Source organism: Copadichromis virginalis, linkage group LG4 (genome assembly GCF_057382275.1).
Source record: "Copadichromis virginalis isolate Kocher_CV1m ecotype Utaka linkage group LG4, C_Virginalis_male_GT1.1, whole genome shotgun sequence".
In the NCBI taxonomy this organism is placed as follows: Eukaryota; Metazoa; Chordata; class Actinopteri; order Cichliformes; family Cichlidae; genus Copadichromis; species Copadichromis virginalis.
Genome location: NC_140621.1, coordinates 22,714,284 through 22,728,675, shown reverse-complemented (window position 1 = coordinate 22,728,675; position 14,392 = coordinate 22,714,284). Strand labels below are relative to the sequence as shown.

The window sequence follows — 14,392 nt, the reverse complement described above, 5'->3', positions numbered from 1 at the left end:
GGGCTCAACCCGGGGTAGCGGTCACGTCCGGTTGAGGGCTCTGTTGGCTCTCAGGTGACTGTTTCCTCGCGGCTGCGTGCAGCGGGGCTAGGGGAGGGTCTGTGCTGACGGACGTGGGTTACTGACCTGGCAACCTGGCTGCCCCTGGGTGGGTCCAGGATGGGCGTGAGGTTCTGGGGGTGCTCCGTCTCTGGGCGGGGGCCCGGGCCGGGCCTCGGGGGCTCGGGTCCTGGTTGGTGTGTTGCCGGGGTTGTGGGCGGGTGGGTGCATGGGGGCCCGGCCCTGGAGCAGGGTGCCGCCGGTGCATCGAGCCGCCTGGGGGGCTCTTCAACTGGTGGGGGGGATGGTCACATCTGGCAGGAGCTTTCTTCTCTCAGGAACTCTCTGCAGGAGGGGGAGATACAGGAGAGGTGGAGGAAGATCTCAGCCTGGGCGTTTACCGTCTTATGTAGTCTGGAAGATGTGTGGTTGGTGGGGTGGGTGCAGTTTTCTCTGTGGTGGGGTTGGGTGGACTGTCCAGGGCTCTGTGGAGCCGGGGGGCGCTACTGCACTGGGCCCCGGTCTGATGGGCCTGGGCCCCCCTTCCCTGGCGGGTCGCGGAGGGTGGGAGTGCCTACTGGGGTCAGCGGGGGAGCTGGCCCCAGGGAGGGGTTACCTGCCCCTCCCTTCCTTCCCTCCCCATCTCCAGCTGCCTCCCTCTTCCCGCTCCTCCACAACCACCCACACATGCAGGGCCTTGGAGTGGGGGTATGTCACCAGGGTGCAGAGGAGGCTACCCCCCCCCCCCCCCTGTCCCCTTCTGGCTGCCTCTGCCTCAATTTTATCCCACAACTTAGACATTCACATTATTCACACTCTCATTACACATACATATAGGATCTTGGGGGTGGGCACAATCACGGAGTCCAAATCACCATCAGGGTGTATACCTCACCCCTGACGTCGTTGCCCACCTCTCAATTTTAAATACACTTAGTCATTGAGGGTTAGCAGGAGGGACTATGCGCTTACCTGCTGCTCCTTGGCAGGTAGCTCCATGCCCTCCTGGGTTTTAATTGCACCTTAGAACACATATGCATCAACACTACAATGAGCGGGTGGAGGGAGGTTTGGAGTCTTCTCCCACCCCCATTCTCTGCGGCCTGCTGGAGCGGGAGGGCTAGTAGGAGGAGTTGGCTGTCCGACTGCGGTCTGGGGTGTGGGGCCTCCCTGCTGCTGCGGAGTCGGGGTGGTCTGCCCCTCCCCACCGCAGGGAAAAGGGTAACACCACCTGGGTCTGGGTGCAATTCCCCCCTCCAGGGGCAAGGGTACCTAGACCCGGTTTGTAGAGTACGCTTGGGGAGTGTGATTGTGTGTACAGCGTCTCTTTATGTCTGTCTCCACGTTGGTTGAGTGTGGAGTGAGTGCATATGAGAGCATGAGGGTGGGAATGGATGTTTGTGTCTGTGTGTGCCTGTATGTCTGTGTCTATATGTCAGGTTGGGTATCAGACGCCACCTCTCTGGGGACACCTCAGGCCCTCCGAGGTTTGGAGGCCTATCTCCACCCACCACCACTTCCCCTGCCGGTGGCGGACTCCCTCAGGTGTCGGTGTGTTGGTGGTTCTTTGTGTCTGGGGGTGGGCGTCCGGGTACACACCGGCTCACTCCTTGGCGGCCGCTTGTCGGGGCCTGGGGCCTGGGGCTCGCTCGGGCCCCTTTGGAGGTGGGGTGCCCCCGGCCTCTCGGCCTAGGGCTCGGTCACTCAGGCGCAGCTGGGGGCCGGCGGAGCTCACGGGCGCGTCACTGCAACCCCCCCTGGCTTCTGCTCCGCGGCTGCTGAGTGAGCCCTCATCTGGGACTCTCCTCAGCTCTTACTGGAACAGTGGCGCGGCTGCCCCTCTGTTGGTCTTCCATGGTCTCTTGTGTTCTGGGGGCCTCTGGATGTCTGGAGTTTTGATCTCCTCCATACCCGCTTCACACCCTGGAGGACGGGGCTGTGGCCCCCCCACACTCCCTAGCAGATCATTACATGGAGAAACCTTTGGAATGCAAGCATGCTGATCCACACAGGTATGCACACATGGGTATTCACAGACGCGGACTAAAGCTTTCTTGGCTGCTGCCTCAAAGCACACTGTGCGCTGTCTATCTTGCGTGCTGCACAATATCGTTTATTACTTAGTAAATACTGATATCTATGACTAGCTAGTTTATTGTGATGGTGCTTTGTTTTCTCTATTATTATGTTGCTCTTTGTTGTTTGCTGTCTCCTCTGTTTGTTTGTTTGTTTGTTTGTTTTTTCTCCATACAGGTGACCCAGGAGTTTTTTGGGGGTTTTTTTTGTTTTTTTTTGTTTTTTTTGTCTCTCTTCCCCCCCCTTCTCACCGTCTCTTCTCCCCTTGGGTTTTCTTTCTTTCTCTCCCCCTCTCTCTCTCATTCATTCCCCCTGTCCTATTTATTAAAAAAAAAAAAAAAAAAAAAAAAAAAAAAAATGACAAAGGATGAACTGAAGCTCTGCCATCACGTAATGTCGCATACTGCTGTTTCTGATGTCATTTAAAAAAAAAAAAAGAAAGAAAAAAAAAAAAAAAAAGACAATACAATCTGTTCCCCTCACATATTTTTTAGTTTTTCTTACATGAACAGATACGATAACACACACACACACACACAGGCACACCCACACACACGCTTAAATAAACAAACAAGACAAAACCTAATAAGAAACCCAAAACAAACACAAACAACAAACCCCAAAACACACAAAAAAAAGGGGGGGGGGGGGAAAGAGATATGATATTAATCAGCTGGTAGAGCGTGTAATGACTTGCAATAGTCTACGAAGGGGCCCCAGATACGATAAAATTCTCTGTATTTCCCTTCGCCACAAGGCCTATCTTTTGCAATTTAAGAAATGACATCACATCTCTAAACCAAAAAGAAACTGAAGGTGGCTTTGAAGATTTCCAAAGGAGTAAGATGCAACGTCTAGCCAAAAGTGATGTAAAGGCTAATATTTTGAAGTGTGTAGGGTCGGTTAGACCAGTGTTGACTGGAAGCCCAAAAACAGCTAGAAAAGGGTCCATGCAGCTTTGGGTCCCAAGAGCCTTGGAAAGAATAACTGAATACTGACTCCAGAAGCCATGGAGTCTTGGGCACAGAAAGAACATATGGCCTAGGTCACATGGGGTGGCATGACATCTCTCACACTGATCCATCACTTGTGGGTAAATCTCAGACAGACGAGACTTTGAATAGTGAACCCTGTACAACACCTTGAACTGGATAAGTTGTAACCTGGCACAGGACGTACTATAACGGACATTGGATACTGCCTTCTCCCATTGCTGATCCGAAAAAATTACTCCTAACTCCCGCTCCCAAGCCCCCCTAATTTTAGCAACTGAATGGACATTTAAATCCATAAGTTGTTTATATATTAAAGATATAATTGACTTCTTATTGGGTTTAAGGGATAAGAATTCCTCCCACGGTTGGACATTTGGAAGAAGAGGGTAGGAGGGGAAGAGAGCAGAAGTGCAATGCCGTGCCTGAAAATAACGGAATAGATTGGTAGCCGGAAGATTTGTTTCTGAACACAGGTCTAAAAAAGTTAAGAAAGTACCATCTTTATAGAGATCCTTAAACGTATTAATACCATGATGCTTCCACTGTACATAGGTACCATCAATGAGGCCAGGAGTAAACAGATGGTTCTGCGTGATGGGCATGTGTACTGACGCAGAGATGTACTTAAAATGACTCCTGAATTGTGACCAGACCCTTAGACTAGACTGTACCACGGGATTTTGGGTGAAATGAGAAGGCTTAAGTGGTAGTGGAGAGAACAATAAAGCTTCTAAGGATGAGGAAGTGCACGACAGGCGTTCCAGTTTGCACCACAGCAGTTCTTGAGATTCAAGCCAATGGGTCAATTTGTGAACATGAGAGGACCAATAGTAAAATAAAAAGTTAGGCAAGGCAAGACCACCATCAAATGTCAGTCTCTGTAATAATGATTTCCTCACCCTGGGGTGTTTCCCTCCCCACAAAAACGATGTAACTAGCTGGTCTAACTTTTTGAAAAAAGCTTTAGGTAAAAATATAGGAATACTCTGAAACAGAAATAACAATCGAGGCAAAATGTTCATCTTTACAGCATTGATCCGACCAATTAGGGACAAAGGTAGCGATTTCCATCTCTGAAAATCCGATTGAATTTGAGTCATTAAAGGGGAGAAATTGGAAGAGTATAGAGAAGACAAAGTACGAGTCACGTTAACTCCCAAATACTTAAAGCCGGCAGGGCTAAGTCTAAAAGGAATGTCAGATTGTTTACGTGTAAGACTTAAAGAATTTATGGGGAAACGTTCACTTTTAAGAAGATTTATTTTGTAACCTGACAGAGAGCCGAACTTGTTTAATAGAGACACAATCGATGGTATGCTAGATAAGGGATCAGAAACATATAGAAGCAGGTCATCTGCATATAAAGACAATTTTACGTCAAGGCCTGACCGGGAAATACCACGAAAATGAGGAAGAGCCTTCAAAGCTATAGATAGGGGTTCAATTACAATAGCAAAAAGTAGGGGGGACAGGGGGCAACCCTGTCTCGTGCCGCGTGACAATGAGAAGTAGCCAGAGGAAACACCATTTGTATAGACACTGGCTTGGGGTGCCTTGTACAACAGTCGAATCCATGAAATGAATCTGTCCTTGAAACCAAATCTTTGCAAGACCGCAAAGAGAAAGTTCCACTCCACACGATCGAAAGCTTTCTCAGCATCAAGTGAGATAACTACTTCTGAATTAGTGGTCGAGTGTTGGGAAAGAATGACATTCAAAAGCGTGCGGACATTAAAGAACAGCTGGCGGCCTTTAATAAAGCCATTCTGTTCATCTGAAATAATAGTAGGAAGAACCTTTTCAAGGCGAATTGCTAAATTTTAGCCAAGACTTTAACATCAACATTCAGCAGTGAAATAGGCCTATACGAGGTGCAAGACGTAGGATCCTTACCCTTCTTTAAGAGAACAGTAATTAGTGCTTGAGACAATGTAGGGGGCAATAGACCACGTACAAAAGATTCATTATACACTGAAAGAAGTAGTGGGGCTAACTTGTCTACAAATGTTTTTAAAAATTCAACTGAAAACCCATCAGGTCCTGGTGCCTTACTATTGTGCATGGTCTTGATTGCATGCACAATTTCATCCAACCTAAAAGGGGCATCTAATTGTTCAGCTATAACAGGATCGACAGTGGGCATTATAAGACCGTTAAAAAAGGAATCCATCTCAGAGGCGTCAGCAGCAGATTCAGATTCATATAGGGAGGAATAATACGTCTTAAACACCTCGTTGACTTCCTTTGAATCAGAGACCAAGTTGCCTGCCGCATCTTTAATTTGAGAAATTAATCGAGAAAAGGCCTGACGTTTTAACTGATGGGCCAAAAGCCTTCTGGGCTTATCACCATGTTCATAATAAGTCGCACGCGCACGAAGTAAGAGACGTTCAGCATCTGCCGTAGAAAGTAAATCAAATTCGGTCTGCAAGTCAAGTCGTCTTTTATGCAAATCAGGAGTGGGACTGTCAACAACCTGTCTATCTATGTCACAAATTTGTGTAGTCAAAGTTTGAAGTTTGGCTTTGTGGCTTTTAGTGGAATGGGCAGAGAAAGAAATTATTTGCCCACGCACATATGCCTTAAGAGATAAGATAAGATAAGATAACCTTTATTAGTCCCACACGTGGGAAATTTGTTTTGTCACAGCAGGAAGTGGACAGTGCAAAAGTTATGAGGCAAAAATTAGAATACAATAAGAATAAATACAGTACACAACTGTACAGAATAGAATAAAATAAAATACTATATACAGTAGAATAAAATAAAATAAATATACAATAAGATAAAAATAGAATACAAATACAAATACTATATACAACTGAGTAAAAATACAACGATGACAGAAAGGATTATTGCACTTAGTATTATTGCATATGTATGGATGTGTGTGCTTGATCAGTTAAAGTCTTTATTATGGAGTCTGACAGCAGTGGGGAGGAAAGACCTGCGAAATCTCTCCGTCCCACACCGTGGGTGCCGCAGTCTCCCACTGAAGGAGCTGCTCAGTGCTGTCACAGTCTGCTGCATGGGGTGGGAGATGTTGTCCATCAGGGATGACAGCTTAGCCGCCGTTCTCCTGTCACTCACCACCTCCACTGGGTCCAGAGGGCATCCTAGAACAGAGCTGGCCCTTCGGATCACCCTGTTCAGTCTCTTCCTGTCCCCAGCAGAGATGCTGCCGCCCCAGCAGACCACACCATAAAAGATAGCAGAAGCCACAACAGAGTCATAAAATTTCTTCAGGAGTGGGCCCTCCACTCCAAACGACCTGAGTCTCCGCAGCAGGTACAGCCTGCTCTGCCCTTTCCTGTAGAGGGCGTCTGAGTTATGAGTCCAGTCCAGTCTATTGTTCAGATGAACACCAAGGTACCTGTAGCTGTCCACAGCCTCAATGTCCATACCTTGGATGTTCAGTGGTTGCAGTGGAGAATGCTTGTGCCTGCGGAAGTCTACCACCAGTTCCTTGGTTTTACTGGCGTTGATCTGGAGGTAGTTCAGCTGGCACCAGTCCACAAAGTCTTGGGTCAGACCTCTGTACTCCTTGTCGTCCCCATCAGTGATGAGGCCGACTATTGCAGAGTCATCAGAGAACTTCTGCAGGAAGCACTGGGTGGAATTGTGGGAGAAGTCTGCAGTGTAGATGGTGAAGAGGAACGGAGCCAGAACCGTTCCCTGTGGGGCCCCCGTACTGCAGACGACCCTGTCCGACACACAGCCCTGAGTCCTCACATACTGTGGTCGGTCGGTGAGGTAGTCCAGGATCCAGGTAGTGAGGTGATGGTCCACTCCAGAGTTCACCAGCTTGTCCTTTAGAACCGAGGGAAGAATGGTGTTGAAGGCACTGGAGAAATCAAAGAACATGATTCTCACAGTGCTTCCAGCGGTCTCCAGGTGAGCGAGGGAACGATGTAGGAGGTGAATGACGGCATCATCCGCTCCAATGCCAGGCTGGTAGGCAAACTGAAGTGGGTCCAGTGATGAGCTTATTAGGCGCCGAAGCTGAGCCAGGACCAACCGCTCCAGGGTCTTCATCAGGTGGGATGTCAGAGCCACCGGCCTGTAGCTGTTGAGGTCCTTGGGGCGTGAAGTCTTTGGCACTGGTACAACACAGGAGGTTTTCCAGAGCTTTGGGACTCTTCCCAACCTCAGGCTCAGGTTGAAGAGGTGCTCCATCACCCCACACAGTTGGTCCGCGCAGGACCTGACGACCCTCGAGCTGATGCCATCTGGACCCGCTGCCTTCTTGCCATTAATCCTCCTCAGTTCCCTCCTAACCTGGGTGGTTGAGAGAGACAGGCTGGAGCCTTGTGTTGAGTGTGTATTGGATGCTGTTGTTGGGGGTGGGGGGGAGTGAGCAGGGTGAATAGAGGAGGTGTGAAGTGTCTGAGGTGGAACAGCAGCAGTGGGGGTGGGTGAGTCTGCAGCCGATGTTGCAGACTGCCTCATGGCTGAGTCAAATCTGTTGAAGAAATGATTCAGTTCATTTGCCCATCTCACATCCCTCCCAGGCAGAGAGTTCTGCTGTTTGTGGCCCGAGATGGTTCTGAGGCCTCTCCAGACTTCACCAACGTTGTTTTGTTGAAGCTGGTTCTCCATCTTCTGCCTGTAGCTCTCCTTCCCATTCCTTATCAGTCCCCTCAGCTCTCTCTGCACCCTTTTCAACTCTTCTTTGTCTCTGGATTTGAAGGCCCTCCTCTTCTGCTTGAGGACGGTTTTAATTTCTGGGGTAATCCAAGGTTTGTTGTTGGAGAAACACCGTACAGTCCTGGTAGGTACAGTGTTATCCACACAGAAGTTTATATAGTCAGTAATGCATGTAGTAAGGCTGTCGATGTCCTCACCGTGGTCATCACAAATCACCTCCCACACAGTCGACTCAAAACAATCCTTAAGAGCCTCCTCGCTCTCCTCTGACCATCTCTGTACTGTGCGGGTGGCTGGTGGCTCCCTGCGCACTAAGGGCTCATACACAGGGACAAGGTGCACCAGGTTGTGATCAGATCTGCCCAGGGGAGGGAGAGGTGATGAACTGTATGCCTCTTCTGCATTGGCATACAGTAAGTCCAGTGTTTTATTGACTCTGGTTGGGCAGGTCATATACTGGGTGAAGGTGGGCAGTGTGGAGTCCAGTGAGGCATGATTGAAGTCCCCTGATATTATGAGAAGGGCTCTCGGTGATTGTGTTTGCAGTCTGCTGACCACAGAGTGGAGAGAGTCACAGGCTGCATCCGCGTTGGCCGAGGGGGGGACATACGCTGTTATCGCGATAACATGCGAGAACTCCCGGGGCAGGTAGTACGGACGCATGCTAACGGCTAACAGCTCAATGTCTCTGCTGCAGAGTTGCTCTTTTACAGTGATGTGCCCAGGGTTACACCATCTGTCGTTCACAAAAACTGCCAGTCCCCCTCCTTTCCTCTTACCGCTGTCTCTGGTCCTGTCCGCTCGCAGCAGCTGGAATCCCGGTAGTGTCACGCTTGTGTCCGGAGTTAGCGATGTTAGCCACGACTCCGTTAGCATCATGATGACGCTAACCTGGTCACCCTCTGTGACCAGGTTAGCGACATGAGCTCATCCATCTTATTGGGCAAAGATCTTACGTTTCCAATAATTACAGAAGGAAGAGATGGTCGATAACGTCTCCTTCTCGGGCGACGGCGCTCCTTCCCAGCACGACACCCCCGTCTTTTCCTCCTCAGCTCGCTGGGAATATCGGGTCTGTCCGCCGGCAGTACCGCTGCAGGACTCAGCGCTAACAGCTGATCCTTACTGTAAACAAAGGATCTCTGCTCTGGGTCCCCAGACACGGGTGAAAAAAGTAGAAATAAACTGAGAAAAACGACCAGGACTAGCACAAAACGGTAGAACATGGTTGCAGAGTCTAATTACTAATACGTTAGTTATAAAAAAATTACGAGAAAAAAGATAAGAAAGAAAGAAACTCAGAATGAGCAGAGCTGCTGTAACAGGCTGCCGCACACGGGGGGCGCTGGAAGGGATTCCCAAAGTAATGACCTCGTAACAGTATCGCTGTCGTTAAACACCATAAATTCATCAATTGCGGATTTGATAAAGGTAACAAACCCCTCATCCGAAAGCAACAAAGAGTTAAATCTCCAGGGTGAGGAAAAAGAGGACTGGGCTATGAGCTTGATGTCAACGCTAAGTGGTGCGTGATCGGAAATGACAATAGGATGATATGTAGATGACAGTACTTTTGGAATAAGGGAACCGTCCACAAAAAAATAATCAATCCGCAAAAAGGACTGATGTACCTGAGAAAAGAAAGAGTACGCTCTGGTAGTAGGGTTAGAAAACCTCCAGGGATCTACAAAACCATTCTGAGACATAAACTCTGAAATAGACTTGGACATAGAGGATTGGGTCAGGGTCCAAGGATTCGAGCGATCTAAGGCAGGATCAATAACACAGTTTAAGTCACCACCCAATATCAAAAGATGAGTATCAAGGGAAGGGAGACTACTCAAAAGTGCATCTGTAAAACCTGGATTATCAAAATTTGGCGCATACACATTGACTAAGAGGACGGGTACATTGTACATGGTGCCTACAACAACCAAATATCTCCCGTTTTTGTCAGCTTTAATCTCAGAGGCTGTAAACTGTACCCTTCTGTTTATTAAGATCGCCACCCCCCTGGCTTTTGAATTAAACATTGAATGGAAAGTATGACCCACCCATGGGCACCTGAGCCTAAGATGATCCCGATTTCGCAAATGGGTCTCTTGCAAAAACATTACATCACTCTTTAAACGTTTAAGATGCGAGAATATTTTAGATCGTTTAATTGGGCTATTCATACCTTTGACATTCCAAGTTAAAAATCTAATACCACAATTGCCTAAGGACTGACCTGAAGTACTGGTCATTGCAGAAAGATAAAAGAGAAAATACTTATTTCTTCACCCCCAAAGAAAGAACAAGTGGGAAAAACACACTCACACAAACACACAACGCAAACCCACAACAACAGAAGTACAGCTTCAGAATAAAAATAATAATAACACGTCAAACACACCCTCCCGCCTCCCCCCTGCACAGCAAAAGCCCCCATCCCCAAACGATGGAGACGGCAGTGCACGCTCCCACCCGGAGCAATCTGAACAAAAACGCTCCCGACTACGAAACGAACCGTGTCAAACCAAAGCTCCAACAGAGTTATTTCTCAATAGATTAAAAGGCACAAATAAAATAAAAATAACCCAACTATATTTTACTATTAGACAGGTAAAACAAAACAAGTGTTTGGCAGAGTAACAAACTTAGCTTACCACAATGATGTTTGGATTTGGATCATGCGCTATTTCAAACAAACAAACATTGTCCCGCTATATTTTTTATCGCGTGGTTATTGTCTTAATATATTCCTTGGCCTCATCTGGCGAGATGAAGTCGCGCTGCATTCCTTGATAAGTGATCCGCAGTCTTGCTGGATAGAGGATCCCAAATCGGACTCCCTGGATGCCGCGAAGCTGGCGACGGACCTCATTGAAAGCCGCACGGGCCCGCGCTGTCTTAGCGGTGTGGTCGGGGAACACAGAAATGGTCATATTATTTATCTGCACCCTCTGCAGCTCCCTGGCCTTCTGGAGAATCCTAGCACAGTCCGCGTAATAGTGCAGCTTCACAACCATAGCACAGGGGCGTTCACCGGTGTTAGGTTTGGGGGCCAAAGTTCGGTGGGCTCTGTCTACAAGCGGCTCCTTCCCAAGCTGAAATGCCTCCATCAACAGCACGGACACATCTGTAGCGGACAGGACGTTCTCCTCTGGCACACCAACAATGCGTATATTATTGCGGCGAGACCTGGACTCCAAATCCTCGCATTTATTCTCCAATTTGGCCAACTCCTTTGACATCGCATCCACTTTGGCTTGGAGGTGGACAATATCATCCGTGCATGTGGAGAGAGACTGTTCCATCTCCGTAACTGTGCTCCTGAGGCCAGCGAATTCCTGCCGCATGGTAGTTATATCTGAGGAAAGGTCCGTTTTTAGTTGCTGTATGTCGGACCTGATAGACGTGAGATTCTCCGCAAACGCTGCCGTCAGTTCCTTTTTAAACAGTGCTGAAATTTCTTCACGAAGTTCAGAGAGGAGTTCAGCCTTCGTGAATTTTTCCGTAACGACGAGCGGCGTGTCGGGTGACCCAGGCAGTGGCGAAGTTTTACCACGAGGCGGGGATGCAGTGTTAGCAGCAGGCCGCAAGTTCGGCTGAGAGGTGCTTGCGCTCTTATTAACCTTACGCGACATTGTAAACACAAAAAGCAAAAACAGTCTTGTCTCGGAACTATACAAAAAGAAAAAACCCGTCAAAATGTGCCTGGAAATGCTAGATAATAACTAGACTCTGCAGGAGCTACGCTCGGTGCGACCTACGCCATAGTCACCTAAACCGGAAGTCCATCAGGTATACTCTTAAGTATTTGCTAAACAAATAATTTGCATTATTGAAATGGGCATGTTACGGATTCAAATATTGGGGATGGATACAAGAGGAAAAACCAAAATAACAACACTGGTCGGGCCGGGTCAAGTCAAACGATGATTTTAATGATCACACGCGTGGGAGATGGACACCGTACGCAGACAGCATCAGATCTCAAAATGGTGGAGCATTGATCAAACTCTTATAGCCTCTAGTGGCCCCCATCTAATCATAAAAGCCTAAAAATTCACATTCTTTCTCTCACACAGCGCCTAAGCTACGACCTTGGCTCCCTGTTTATCTGCTCCTGCTGAGATGGGGCAGAAAACTCCAGTATGTTCTGTTCTCTTCTAATCAGACAAATAAGGCGATGACTTTCTGCGAACAGTATTTCTTATAACTCAGCAGTATAATGCATCATAAAACAATATCATTCATTCACAATAAATCAGAAGTCTATGCAAATCAGTTTAACAAATGTAATAGTTATCACCTTCTTCTAATTCAGGAGAATAATGCAAACTAAAACTACATAATAATTCACAATCTTTAATTAAGGGTCTAACATGGCATAAAATAATATTATAATCCCACAGGCACATTTTAAGGCAAGTATAAGTAAAGTAGCCAAAATAAAAAAGTTAAGAGACTGTAGATTATTGGAAATGATAACACATTTAATAAATTACAGTCTAAGCAAAGAGTTACATAAAGCAGGAATGTATGTCAGAGTTATGAAAGCAAGACCCAAATGCAAGACTTCCTGTAGAGTACAATGTGTTTATTTACAGGGAATAAAATGACAACAAGTGCAACAATCTTCCGCGTGTGTTTCTCTCTTCGTGTGCTCGCTCCCGTGCATGACTTCTCCAGTGTTCGTGGTGGTTGTCCTTTTCCTTTCAGTAACTATGAACAACATGCTCCACTTCCTCCACTCGTTTCCGCAACACTTTGGATATAAACACACTGCCGTTAATACACGCAATCCCCTCCACTCGAAACACTATCACAAAGTAGCTGGGAACTGAATGATTTCTCACAACGATCCAGCATCGAGTGAAGCTCAGCTCGTCTGTTAAGTAGCTCTTCAGATTAGGCTGATCAGTAACAGGTGAGTTTCATTCACTTTCAGGTGTGGCTGGCTTAACGGCAGGAGAAACTGCGGGCCTGACGTCTCCAGAAACCCCGGACACCGCTGTACACACACACACACACACCCATCAACTCACAAGTGAAAATGAGGGACGGTGAGTGTTGTGTTGGGCTCTTGAATAAAACTCCCGCTCAAGCGATAACGTGGAGCAACAACAATCTTTCTTTAATACAGCTTACTGTCGTGCTGTTTTACATTAGTGATGTTCGATTCGTGAACGAATCGTTCAATACTCGAGAATCACTTTACTGACTCGTGAATCATGATTCACAAGCCCAACTGACTCACTGACTCATCCCTGTTGCTGTTAGCAAACTAATTCCATTAGTAGAAATATATCTAGCTTATAATTAAAATTGTGGGGGGGGGAGAAACAACAGCCAGTTTCGTAACAAAAGCATTTCTGCTCTGAACTGGAAGAAAAAACCCTGAGTAGAAGCTCACATCAAGAAAATAGCTCCTCGGTTCAGAGTAGCATCGCGCTGCTAACATGCTAACAACACATTTGAGCTACTCACCCCCTCCCTTCCTGTGCTGAATCGTAAGCATAAGCGAATCACTCAGGACTCGCTCACCCCTCCCTCCTGTGCTGAATCAAAGAGCGAACGAACGAATCACTCACTCACTCACCCCCTCCCTCCTGTGCTGAATCATAGAGCGAGCAAACAAATCACTCACTCACCCCCTCCCTCCTGGCTCACAGCTTCTTCTTCTTCTTGGTTGGCAACCAATGTTAAGGCGCATCACCGCCCCCTGGCTCAGAACGCAGTGGACATTTAGATGAGAAAATATATATTTGACACACTTAAGGAAAATACTAATAAAATACAAATAAACAAAATAAATGTTTATTAAGCAATTTTGATAGGAAATTGCTTAATTTTAGAAATGTTTTTGCTCTTTTTTCTCTATAGAATAGTTGTTGTTGTTTTTTAATCATTCATCTTAGCAGTGGGATTTACATGAAAAGGGAAACAAATTAAGTTTGAGTGAAAATGTAAAATTTTTGCACTCTGGTCAACTGACTCAGTGAATCAAATGACTCAAAAAAACCGATTCACTTTGGTGAGTGACTCATTAACACTCGATTCAGTAAAAAGAATCAAATTTACCATCACTATTTTACATGCTACCAATTTCCTGTTTAGTGGGTAAGTACTGCCGCCTAGTGGCGCATGATGTACATCAATATACAGTGAGCAAACACATTCATGGCCACGGCAGGTCGTCAGGCAGGGACGGCAGACCATGACAATATACTGAGCTGATTACTTTTTTTTTTTTTTTTAACACAAATTCAAATTCTTTTGGGCTTATCAACCCTAAATCTGAACCTTAATGGCTTGGACTGTGAGTGTTCATTATAGAGCTCAGTTTCCACCACAACTTTGGTTGTTGCTCTAAAATAGCTGGCTAAGAAGATTTAAAGATTATATAAATAAGAGTACAATCTAAGAATACCTATATGATCTAAAGCTTGATCCAACATGCTGTATTTTTACATGCCTTTTGTAATATCTGCACTCTTTTGGTTAAAGTGTGTCTTCTGTATATTCATGATATGTTTAACCGCATGCAAAAACCACACTGAAAATCTAAAGACTTTAGTTTGTTGCAATTGAAAGAATAAACCTCTACCAAATTACTCTCTTAAAATAACAGTGAAAAACAAAAACAG

General features: G+C 46.5%; 1 long non-coding RNA gene across 1 annotated transcript; it reads right to left on the bottom strand.

The window, feature by feature from the left end:
- Positions 1–12,327: 12,327 nt before the first annotated feature.
- LOC146711414 (uncharacterized) lies at positions 12,328–13,299 on the bottom strand. Its single transcript, XR_014920288.1, has 2 exons — positions 12,602–13,299; positions 12,328–12,510 (listed from the first exon to the last, which is right to left on the bottom strand). It is a non-coding gene; the product is annotated as an uncharacterized LOC146711414 (long non-coding RNA).
- Positions 13,300–14,392: the final 1,093 nt, after the last annotated feature.